The 12,945-nt window shown below is 35.1% G+C and overlaps 1 long non-coding RNA gene across 1 annotated transcript in view; it reads left to right on the top strand.

Annotated features, from left to right (window-relative positions):
- The window catches only part of LOC135325021 (uncharacterized), a 510,892-nt gene that overhangs the window by 400,347 nt on the left and 97,600 nt on the right, over positions 1-12,945 (top strand). The window contains exon 5 of the long non-coding RNA XR_010386241.1: positions 1,227-1,270. This is a non-coding gene — a long non-coding RNA (uncharacterized LOC135325021). The remainder of the gene's footprint in view (positions 1-1,226; positions 1,271-12,945) is intronic.

Raw genomic sequence — 12,945 nt, 5'->3', positions numbered from 1 at the left:
TTTATTTCTCTGTCCAAAAAGTGGAATTCAATCTTCCTCTGTTTGAATACTTAGGTTCAGCATTTCTAATTGCTGCAGGAATAAAAACCAGATCTTTATGCCACCAGTATGGGGGATTTCAGCTTCTCAATAGTATCTCTTGTTAGCTTTACATCTGGAACTCCTCACAATGTAAGACCCCAAAAAAACTTTTTTTTTTTTTTTTCCCTCCAATGGAAGCACTTGGAACATTTTTTGGAAGCCTTTTGTGAGCATTGTGTATATGAGTTTCTTGCTATGGGTGTATACCAAGGCAAATACCTGTACCAACAGAAAAAAAGAGTGGGGAAAATCAAAGCTTTCTGAAGCTTTTGAATGTCTGCCCTGTAATATATGAAGATCTTGAGATATGCACTTGAGATGTTAGTATGGATAAATATAGATATATAGAGATAAATAACACATGCAGTCTAACCACTTATGGATAAATTGCCAATTCTCAAATCAATCTAATAAAGTTTTCATACTTTATTGTTGTGTTGCATATTTATAGAGTGGCATACGGAAATTATACATACAAATGCTTTCATTGCAACAGTTTCAAGCACTCAGGTGTAGGAACAGTGCAGTTATTACTAATAGTGTACCCTTATTATCATTCTCTAATTATCATTAATCAAGAATTCTATTCTCCCCCAAAAAATGGAGACAATTTATAACATTTAATAGAATATTGTAAGCAGCCTGCAAACAGTGCATTTAAGTACATTATAACATTTCTATTTGATTTGGTTCTTAAATATCATTAAAAATCTGTAAAGCGATTGCTTCAAAAAGTTTCAATAATTATAAAGGTATACATTTGGAAAGGGTAGCCCATAGTACACATATTGAATTGTGTATCATTTTATACTTTCATTTATGATTTGTCATTTAAACTTGCAATTATGAAAACTGTAATTTAGATTTTTTTAATTTGATGTGGTGTGAAATTAATTTAAAAAAATTTATAACATTAGATATATCCAAAAAGGGAAAAGAAAGAACTATAGATGCATAGTTTCATTTTCTTATTCACTAATTGTCTTTTTCAGTTATATGTCAGATATTGTAATGTTCATGAATAATAATTCTTTCTGGCTATTCATGACATCAGATAAAATCCTGTGTATGCACAAAAACATGGTGTTTGATAATGAATCTAATTACTAGTAATATTAAATATTGTTTTTCTTTTTTTGTTTCAGATCTCTGTCCTGAGACACAACAACAGGATGTGCCTTGGAGAAGAGTAAGTTAAAACGATGCTTTGTTCTTGATTTTTTTTTTTTTTTTAATAATAGCTAGATACTGAGTCTTGAGTTTCCATTAAATGAGTCCTTTGTGCGTGAATTTTAAAAATAGCAAGCCACTCCCACTGATTGTTATTTACCAAGTCCTGCACTGTTTATTCAGAGTTCACCTTGATTTCAGCAGGGGTCTTCCTGTGTAATATTGTCATATTGAGTACACCAAATTTTAATATCAGCAAGGTTTTTGTAAGTTAATGTCAAGTATTTAAGGAGCTGTATTTCTCAGAAGTGTCTAAAAATCTACAGGTAGAGAAACAGCTTAGGTATTTTCTCTTTTGCATCCCAAAGGAAGATGAGCTATCCTTAGATATATAACTAAAAAAGAAAAAGTGGTTAGACATTTATCAGTGACTTTTCTTTCATGTACGTCTTCCAAAAGATTATGTGTACAATTACCTGTATTTTTACAGCTTACCTATTAACCACCGAGCTGTCTCCTTTCTCCACACCTGAAATGCCCGTTGTCTCTGTAGTACTATTTATTGTAAAAATGTACATAAGGATAATACAGAATTTATGACTCTCTATCACACAGCGTGTGAATTCATAAGATTTAAAATGGAAGCATTTTTCATTCATTTATCCCAACAGAAATGGGCTCAAATGCCAGTGACAGTCAATGCCGTAGCTTGAACATAAACAGACATGCTTGTGCATGTGAGCTACAAGGTACTGGAAGAATGACTAGTGTTTTTGCTACATTGGATCTTGATTATATTGGATAAAAAACAACATCAGAATTATTTTGGTGTAAATAATACTGTTTTCCAGTATTATAGATACTGGATATGACATTACATTCCAGTGATGGATGCTAACCATTATTTTTGTGTGTTAAAGATGCCACAAAATGTGTCTGTATGAAGAATATGAAGTTACTATAGTTGTAAATGAGAAACATGAACTCACTTGGAATTTGCCATTGGCTTGATGAGTTTAAGACTTGGATTTCAGACCAAGGACCAGCCCCAGTGCCTAAAGAAACAGTTCTCCAACCAGGAGAATGAATTTTGCTTTGCTGCACAAGGAAAGATGTAGTGGGCTGAAGTTAGGAGCAATACTAGGAATGGATCATCTCTGCCTGACTCCTGGGAGAATCCTTCATTTTTCCTTTCCCCAAACATAAAAGCAATCTCCTACAGCCATGGAAGTCACTTGAGGTGTATCTTCAATTCATTTCAGCTGGTGCAGTTCCATTCCATTCAGCAGAGTGGCATTAATTTTCACCACGTCACTGCCTGAGCATAAATCTTTATTACCTCAGTTAATGAGTTTCATTTTTTCCCTATCATTGATGCGTTTTGTGAGCATATACTATACCTCCAGTCACATTCGCAAGGCGCTCTAAGAGCCATTTGGCATAAACCCTCTGGCTTTGGAGCTGTGCTGCTTTCAGGCCTACTGAGACTTTGGTGCCTTCTTGCTTGCCTGCTTGCTTCAGCACTGTCTTGTTTCAGGATATTTTCAGTAGACGAGCAGAGTTAACATAAAGGAAGGAAGCAAGCCAAAAAGAGAAAATGCTGTTTTATTTTGTTAAAGCTATTATGTTGCAATGAAATTCATAAACAAAGTCTGAACTGGATATTTAGATGTTTGAAAGAGAGCTAATATTTTCCTAAATGAAGACATTTTCAGACAGAAGATTCCATGGATGTAGTTTACATTATTTTGTCTTTCTTTCTGGCCAGGTAGGAGGAAAAAGGGCCAGCACATAAGGAAATGCAAAAGCATTATGCCCTAAAACCAGGATTTTGCCTCAAATACCAAAGTGCAGTAGAGTATTTATGTCCTACTACATTTTACCCACTCCAGATATGTATGTATTACAGCTGTATTTGTTTGTAGTGTTCTTTCAGCAATGTGCTAGACAAGTGTTACAAAGATACCAGCTTCAAAACTAACAATAATCAGGAAACAAAAGATGAACACATAAATCATGTTGCTGAGACTGAAAAATCTCCCTTACCTAATAGCATATTAATAAATAAGTCTCTCTTGTTCTTAGCTTCTCTGATTCAGCAATATGTGTGTGAGCTGGAAAAAAAAATGGAAAAAAAAATTCCTGAAAAACATGATGCTGTTTAGTCTTCAAAGGAAGAGTGCCCAGGGCAGCAAAAGACCAGTCACAGCAGCACTTGCCAAGGACGAGCCCTCACTGCCGCACTGGTCTGACCAAGCACAGAGTGCCCACATCCACTGGTTTGCAGTGACCACGGGGAACGTATTTGAGCCGTGTCTGTGTCTGAGCAAAAGCTGCTGCTGCTATCTCACTTGTATCGGTTCATATGCCACATAGGTAAAAATAGGTCGGCAAATTTGCAGATTACTGTTTTGTGCCAGCAGAGGTTTCATTAGAATAAACGTGTTTTTGCACTCAGTTCAGATTACAGAGTTAAGCTAACATTATGTCAACAACAGCTGTATGATGGTCTTTGCATACTGAAAATGTAGTTCATCAGGTTAATCCAGGACTGCACCTAAATCCAAAGAAATTTAATAATAAAAGAAGGAAAAAAGATGCTTAAAAACAGACTAGTTTCAGATTATGGGAGAAAAGGGTGATGAACTTCCTTTCAAAACACGGTCCATGTCTTCTTCCAGAGAAACAAAACCAGGGGAGCTGAAATTAACTTTTAAAATGGTATTGTTCTGTCCCATCAAGTGGAAAATGTTTAATATTTGCTTTGAATATTTATCAGTCAGAGATTCTTAAAACAAGATAATATGGAACAAGATATTCACTAAAACTCCATTGAAATTTAACGTATACATTTTTGAAAGTTTTGTTTAAGCACTATTGCCTAGAAGCAGATACTATTTTCATATTAACATTATTTTGTATATGGTTTTGAATTGGACCAGGGCTTCAGAGTTTGTAGACACTGAACATCTAATAGTTTTCAAAGTCCTATTCCCCTTATTATACTATAATAGACGTTCTTTCTAGCAACAATACTAATTTATCCTTCTAAAAATACCAGGGCTAAAAGGTACCTAAAAAAAGGAGTGCATGTATAAGGACAGGAAATTCTCTCTCTTTCGTCTCTGTCATTCTTTTGATAAAATCACACCTTATTGTTGACCAAAGGCAGCTAACATTTGAAAAAATGTTGGGTTAAAAAGCATCTTCACTTCTGGTTCCTTTCCTCTTCAAAGCCAGCAGAAGTGTTTGCCTGCAAGAGAGAATATTTATGTTTTTTATTTGTAAGTAAAAGATAAAGGTGCTATCACAACTATAGTATACAATATTATAATTAATGTGATATAAAACAAATTTAAACATACAAAATATATCTACATAAACAAAATACATAAAGCAAATAATAAAGTGCAGATAATTGTTTTCCTTTATAACACAATGCCCAGTCTAAAAAAGACAATTTCTCAAAAAGAAGCAGTGTCAGCAAATCTGCATTGCTCATCCCAAAAAGTGTTGTCCAGAATCTGTTGTTAGATTGTTATTAGACAAAGCATATGACATCATTAGTTTTATCCACCTGCATCAGGATTTCTCATACTTTTCATTAACACAGCCACATTAGGAGAAAGAAATTAGTGATATTTCCAAGTGAAAATGAAGGAGATGGTAAGACAGCCCGTTCAGTCTTAAATGTGCTAGAAACTGAAAAATGTGTAGTAAAATGCTACATGAATGAAAAAAGGCAAAATTTTGAGTTCCACAATAGGAACCTCCTTCGCTGAAAAGCACAAACAGAAGAGCTCAGGCATATTAACTGATTGGCATGAATTCCTAAATGCTTTATGATATATGACAGGCAACATGGCAAGAGGTTTTATCATTATGGTAGTTTTGTAAACCCCACATGTTGACAAGCCTACAGGCAGTTAGCACTACCTTGATATGCAACAACAACAAATTTTCTACTTTAGCTTTTCTTTAAGTATGAGCTGCTGATGTCCATGTAAAAAATCCCAATCAGCTGTCCTTTCCAGACATGACTAATTCACCAGGTTCTTCATTTTTGCTGGAACATACCATGTGCAGAGTAGCAGTGAAACTAGCTCGAGAGTACCTTCAAAAACTTACATGTCAGATGATGCTAAATTCATTATTCATATCAGTATCTTTCTGTGGTGGAAAATACAGCCATTAAGTAAACTGCTTATGCTTCTTTCTCAAAGGCCTGTTTTCATTTACCAGTTTTTCTAACATATTGACTTTGGAAGCAGAACACATACATTTGGGTTTGGACTCGTCGTTTTCTTGCATTTTTTTGGTACTGAAGGTGTTACAAGCTTTGCTTGATGTGGCTGATTTACTATGGCTTTACAGTGCTTCTATTAATGAATTACTTGATTATTCAGTTTAACATATTAAGTAATAATGTAATATTTTAGAGACTTAAGAGAGTGATGGCAGTAGTATGTAATTATGTGCAAATCCAGAAGGTCAGTTCTGGGGGTAAATTTCAGAAGGGACTTAAACCAAAATTGTTGCCATTTGAGGTGAATACTTCTCTCATTTATTCTATGTAACGAGAAAGACAAAGATGAACAAAGAAAAGGTTTTCTTTTTCCCTTTTTATATAGTTTTATATTTGAGGTCAGCAAGTGAGAGGAATCTTTTGTTGCATAACATAATGCAAATAAAAAATATGTTGTTACAGTGTTGCAGCTTATCATCAGCATTTTATCTTCTTGTGGCAATACATCACTTCATACAAAAGCAATTTAAAAAGGAGAAAGTATAATGATAAAGCTAAAAGCTTTTGGTCTTGACTCACCTTAGCTGTAGTCAGTGCTGATACATTAATGAAAACTCAGAGCAACATAGAAGTGAAATACTATAGCTACTATATCATTATCAACTTCCATGTAAAGACAACCAGCGAAAAGAGTATTTCACAATCAATTCTACACATTAAACATACTAAACACTGCAAATGGTTATTTTCATCAGGTATGGAAGTCTAATAATTTTCATAAAATATTAAGTCCTGTTTGAAAGGCGTAAAATAAGATCCCCCAAACAAAAAATTCTTGTCCTTCTTTGGCTGACTATGCAGGAGATTTACTAAAACCAAACTGAATTGTAATTTTTAAGCATTTCCAAAACACCTTTCTTTTTCAAGCACTTGTATTTCTATTTTAGCAACTCTCTCAGCTATGAGGACTACGTGGATTATGTGACTATTATGTGAAATGGACATATAAAATCAAAACAATTTTCCAGTATGTTTGTACTCCTACAATTTATAAGTACTGTTTTGTTACTAAATTTACATGCAGTTCATAAGATGAGATATGCTTGTGAAAACATTTCAGGCTAAGCCTTGCTCAGAAAGGGAGGGAGGAACCAGTTCTGCTTTTACAGGTTTAGGGCAGAAATCTCGGATCTATAGTAGTCTGTGACAAAATCCCCTTTGATTGAGGAAAGCCACAGCTTTGTCTGCGATGGCTGATAGGCAGCAAACACTGAAAGAAAAAGTGAATCACTAAACTTCTAAAAAAATCTCTGCTTTAGTTGGTATATCCCCAGAATGATGAATGTTTTCTATATCCTTCTGTCATTGCATCGTGGGAGAAAAGAGGTGAGGGATTGCCCTCAGCGCTCCGCTGTGCCATGTCTGGGTCCAGGCAGCGAGCTGTGCCACCTCCTCTGGCTCCAGGACAGCAGTCAAGAGCAAGTCTTGTCTGCAGCTAAGATTTCTACAGTTTTCTTTTTCTCCTTTTCTAACACTCAGAGCATTTCCAATCAAATATTTTTGGATAATCTGAGTGTTAGGTAGGGCCAAAAATCCAAATCCACTTTTATACTCATTGGAAATCTCTCTGAATTTTGCATATGAGGAGGTCAGAAATATAACTGAAGTGCTTTTATCTGGATTTTATTTTATTTTTTCCCTGAGGTAGTGGCAAGTCTGTGCTAGTGTTTCTTCCTGTTAACAAACAGTGTAAAGGAAAATTAATTAGAACTGATTAGGAAGAAAGTAAGGCAATATAATTTTTGTCATTATCCAAATGGTAGTGGTTTTATATTGTTCCCTTTTCTGAGTGTTTTGTGATAATAGCAACAAAGGGGCAAAACTATGTCAGTATAGTAGAGGTTTTGTTGTCTTAATAATGATTTTTCTATAAATCCATAGCATATATCCTAATATAATTCACTGAAACACTTTTAACTGTGTTGATTTTGAGATCTGAGCTGTTGGCTGATTTTCATTACTGTGTTGTTATTTTGGAGTTCTTTACAAAAAGTTAACACTGTAAAAATTATACTTGAAACAATAATCAGATAAAATTAATTTGATCCAGTTATCAGTAGATAATTGTACACATACTGAATGTGACATTTTGCTTCTGCCAAAGAGATAAACATTTTGCATTATGCAATATAAATAACAATTTTATTTTTCTGAAGTGCACAATTTTATCTGTGTGTTGTGATATTGTGAATCAGCCAGACAAATCATTTTTTTCTTTTCCAGCCTCACTGTTTCTATGTGTTTACTCATAAATGCCTTCTAAACAGACTGTTTTGTCAGGCATGTATTGCTAAGGAAGGGCTTTTTTTTTTCAAACACTTAAATCTATGTGTGATTTGAAACTTGATCCCAAGGAAAAAGAGCGAGACCACTAATCAAATATTTTAAAAGAATCTAAAATAATCTTCTCTACTTTATAATCATAATGGTAGGAAGTTCAATATTTCTGCTCAAACAAAGAGGCTGGTAGACATATTTACCAAAGGCCTTATGATGTTTGCAGTCGACTTTGCAGAAGACAACATTTATAAAACCTTTACAGTGTCTGGCAGGTGCCATGCGTTCTCTTGGGGATTAGTGTTATTCAGATATTGTCTTTCATTTGAACTTCAAACACTTTTTTTTTTAGAGACAGCTTTTTAATAGCTTTTGGAAATTAAAACCTTTTTATTTGTGTCATTATAATATCCTCTACGAATTTACTTTAGGGAAATAAATGCCAGTAAAGCTGAAGACTATTAGAATTTTTAAGAAGGGGAAAAAATAGGAAGAAGCATTAATGTAGTAGGAACAAATTCAAAGAAGTAAAAAATATGACTTATGACAATTAAAAAAAAAATAAAGCAGAGACAGGTATCTTCCAATATGTCCATCTTTCAATATCCACTCCCACAGATTGAAAAGGAAATCTTATTGTAGACGCTCCAGTTGTTTTGCCATAATATAGGTAGTCAAAATATGGTATTTAGTATGATTAACTTTTAGCAGCAAAAAACAGTTAAAATTTTCCATTTTGAAGGTGGAAAATAAGCTCTGCCAAAAAGGAAAGGCTGAACTTCTTTTGTTTCATTAAAGTCCCATAAGCAAGTGAAAAACTCTTAGATTACAGTTTTCTGGGTTGTGTAGTATATATATGAATTTGGGGACAATGCAGGGAATTTAGAAACTAAAATGAAATGGTGCCCAGAGAAAGGAGTGTTGGAAAGTATCATCTTTCTTTCAGTGCTACTTTTCTTTATCCAGAGAATGTATTTAACTCCATAACATACCTTAAAGTAAGTTCAATGTAAAATAGCATGGACAAATCCTTTAAAATGTCAATAACAGAATTCAGGTTGTCAAAAGGTATCTAATTTGGGGTGGGGGGAACCAGAATGAAATATTGTTTATTTTTAGAATGATGAATATGTGTTTTCGAGCATCTGCCAGGAAAGGTTTCTAAGGACCTTCCTTCCATCCCATCTAGTTTACCACAGCTCACCTTGGGCAGTCTTTTGATCAGTAAAGGATCCCGCCTGCTTTGTTCCTGGAATAGATAAGAATCTCTTGAGAACTCAGTTTTTCTGTAAACAGAATAAAATTGTGTCTGCGTGCTTGCTTATTTGCTTTGCAGACACCCTTGCCCTTCGAGCAAGGCTCCTGCCTGTCTCCTTCTGAGCTACATCTCCACCCTGCCTGGGTTCGCAGGGACCTCCTCCTGCCCTGGAGCCGGCCGTGACCTCCTGCCTGCTGGGCTCCTCTTGGCAAAGCAGGTCAGATGGCTTCTGGTCCAGGTCCTCAGGCCACGGCTTTCATCGATTACCAGTGCCAGTGCCAAAGAAACCCTGAGCGACAGCTGCAAGAGAAAGGAATAAACAGATCACGAACAGTTAGTTTGAGGAAAGGCTACTTATCACAGGAGCAAGATTTCGTTTGCTTTTGAGTTGACAGTGGGCTGTAAGGGTTTTTTTGTTAATTTACTATTATTATTAGGTATAGTGGAGGCAAAGATGGAAAAAGGCAGTGAAAGTTAAACTGGGCTTTCTGAGAAAAGAGGAAAATGAGCACAGGGCTTGCTCACACACACGGAGAAGTTACTGGAGAATAGAGGAAAAAGGCAGACTGTGAAAAAGGAGAGGAAAATGATAGGAAAACAGCAGAAGTGTGAGAAGACTCTTGTATTGGCAGATTCACACCATCCACAGACAGGTAAAACTCTACAAATGCCTGTTGCATTTACACATTTTCGTCACTTAGAAAACTTTCCACACTAATTTCTGGAAAATTGGCTATTGCCTGGAATTTGTCCATATTGGTTTTCACCTTACTAGTAGATCCTCCCTGATACACAGAAATATCTTTTTAGACTGAGTAGGAGAGTTTTAACCAACACTTAGCTATATGAGTTTCGTGTATTGCTGTGAAATAAGCAATAAGCCTAGAGATATTTTGTTTATCGATGTGTATAAAATATTGTGTGGACAAGAATTCTAAAAACTTCTTGAATGTTCTGCCCATCAGAAAGCTGACAGCTTGTTTCCAGTGACACCTTTATATAAAAGAAAGGAAATGTTACAGAAAAAGAAAGGTAACTTATTTAAGAATGTTATACATACTCTAAAACTTTTTTGTCTCTGTGAAAGTGGCTTGATATTTCAGCTGCTGTCCTCCCAAAGTGGAGTGGAGTGGTCTTTGCAACTTTGGTTTTCTGACTCATCCATCATGCTAGCTACAAAAGGCTAACCATTATATATTCTACATCTGTAGATGTGACTACTATGTACTCAATGACTTTTTATCATTTTTAATCAAGTTCTTTCCCAGATTAACCAAATTTTTGTTTAACTCTCTCCAGAAACAAATCTGAAAAAAAATAGTCAATAAAAATGTATAGAAAAGCACACCTTTGGCTTTATATTTCTTTGTATTAAGTTCAATAACATTCCCAAATATAGACAAATACCAGACTGTCTAACCCGATGGATCTTACTTCACACAGTTATATGCAAACACTCTGTTTGGTTAGTTCCTTTATGTCAGTAAACACTCACAGAGATAACTCTGGACTCTTAATCAGCCTCCTCTACAGCTGAAGATATTTTGACAGTCAATACTGTTCTCTCCTTTGCCTCAGGAGTGCTCCAGATTAGCTGCTCTTTCTGAGACCCTGGTTTCAAAGGAGTGAAGGAGGAGCAAAACAGCACCCTGAAAAACAAAAGCTTCTTCACTGGCCTAGTAGTACCCAAAGTTATTCACAACTGAGAGTAATTTTAAAGAAATCACATTGTTCACAGCTCATGCGGCATGTGTTGGTTTTTTTCCCCATTAAATTTCTCTCAATTTATGTGAAACAAGATCAGTTGTTCTGACTGCACAAGCATAATGACACATCATGACTTTCCTACATTTGAGGTGATTACACAAATGCCCATCCCACCAAAAAATCTTGAGATTTTGTTAAATGATTAGAATTGTTATTGTCATCAGAGACAACCTGGATGTGCTTCAAAAGAAAGAGTTTCCTAAAGTAAATTGAAAAACTTTTTTTCTTTTTAAGCTTTTCTCTGTCAAAAACAGTTCTCTCTTCATTTTGGGAATACAGTCTTACTGTGCTGAGTGCTATGCACATTTAGAAAAGTGGTATCTTAGCTTGGATTGGTCATGGTCTGAAACAGGAATAGCTATTTTAGGACTAATTTAAGAGAATAATGTTATACAACAACCCTAGTTCTGAAGTTCTCTCTATACTATGACATCCCACCTGCAATAGTGATAATTACAGTGCTGTTTTGCTACTTCTAGTGTCTGCAGAAGGTTGTCAAAATCTGACAAAATAAATACAGGAGAGAGAATTTTTGCCTCAGAGCTCCCCCAAAAATATGGAAATAAGAAACAAGGTAACCAAACAGGGACGTACAAATCTCTTTTTTTCAGCAGTTGTTAATAAAATGGAAGATTTGCTTTAATTCAGACCTACCTCTTTCTTTAACTTAAAAGGAGAGAGTTTGCCCATTTCTGACATCAATTTAAATTGTAAGTCTCTCCTGGAATCTTATCTTCACTTTTGATCTATTTAACAATTGAGAGGAGTGAAAGCACTTGAGTAGAAGAGAATCTACATTTTATTGCCTTCTCTTTCATATGCTTCATAATCTTAAATTGGTGACGGGATTCAAAGAGAAGGAGGATATGTAATATCTAGTAGAGTGGATACTCTTTCTGGACATTTGGTTACATGCATTATTATTTATGTTAGCCACTCATCTCTGGCATGAAACCTTCTCAGACACATTTTGAAAGACTGATTTTACAGAATCTGGAGAATTTCTCTTATCTATCATAACAGAAATCTTTTCAAAGGATGCTGTGCAATTAAGCATGAACACCCCCGCCTGAGTAGCAATCCTAAATCAGACTGTGCTTTCCCAGGTGTTTCTCCAAGTGCTTTAGAATGTTTCCAAGAGCATATCCCCTTCTAACTAACATTTTACTGATTCATCTGTGATTTCCTCATTTTCATCTTCTTTTTTTTTCTTTTTTTCAATAAATGATACTTATGTTCTAGCAAATCGCGCTCTCTTTCTGATGTGTATGCTAACAATAATGGTGGAATTCAGGTCCAAAAAACTAGGACAGGCAAAATTCAGAGACAAATTATGAAAGATTTAATAAGATATTTATTTGTTAAACTTATTTCAGCATGCAAATTACATCAGGTTTTTCCTCAGACTTTCCTGTAATGATAGCTACTTATTAACATGAAATTTGTATTCTCTTACACATGGCTTCTCATTTAGCCTCTGGAGTTTAATTGTGCATATAATTTATATCCCCCCAAAATCTACATTTAGAGGTCCAAGCTAAAAAAAAAAGTCAAAATAGATTTGGATCTTTTTGTCTTTCACTCGGTTAATAGCTACACTCAATGAGTATTTCTGGGCTACAATCATCTTTTTCTGCTCCTCTTTCAACTGGATGTAGTTCCAAGTAAAATCTAAAGATATATAAAGTAGAGAAATTTGCTTGATAAGTGGATAAAAGGCAAGTACAATTTACAGCAGGCTACATTCATGTCTGAATTTCTCTTACAGTTACATAGCAGTCAGATACAGAAAAGGCCTGCTGTCAGTGTCAGTGTCAGCTCTTGTGTCACTCAGTGCAAGATTGGCTCCTGCTATACAATAAAAAATATCATCACCAAACAGTAATAGATCTCCTGATTTTTAACACACTTTTAATTCTAAAGCATCTCTAATTTCACTACTGACTGATTTTGAATGTTTCGCACCGCAAAAATGAAATGGAAAAGCTTGGTCAGCTAGCCCATCCATAGTATAGTCTCATTTCTTACTTTCACTTACTGCTTTGACCAGACTCCTTTGGGATCTCTTCCATCCTCCTTCTCTTTT

This window comes from Dromaius novaehollandiae, chromosome Z, assembly GCF_036370855.1.
Source record: "Dromaius novaehollandiae isolate bDroNov1 chromosome Z, bDroNov1.hap1, whole genome shotgun sequence".
NCBI classification, from domain to species: domain Eukaryota; kingdom Metazoa; phylum Chordata; class Aves; order Casuariiformes; family Dromaiidae; genus Dromaius; species Dromaius novaehollandiae.
This window is presented reverse-complemented; position numbering and strand designations above follow the sequence as displayed.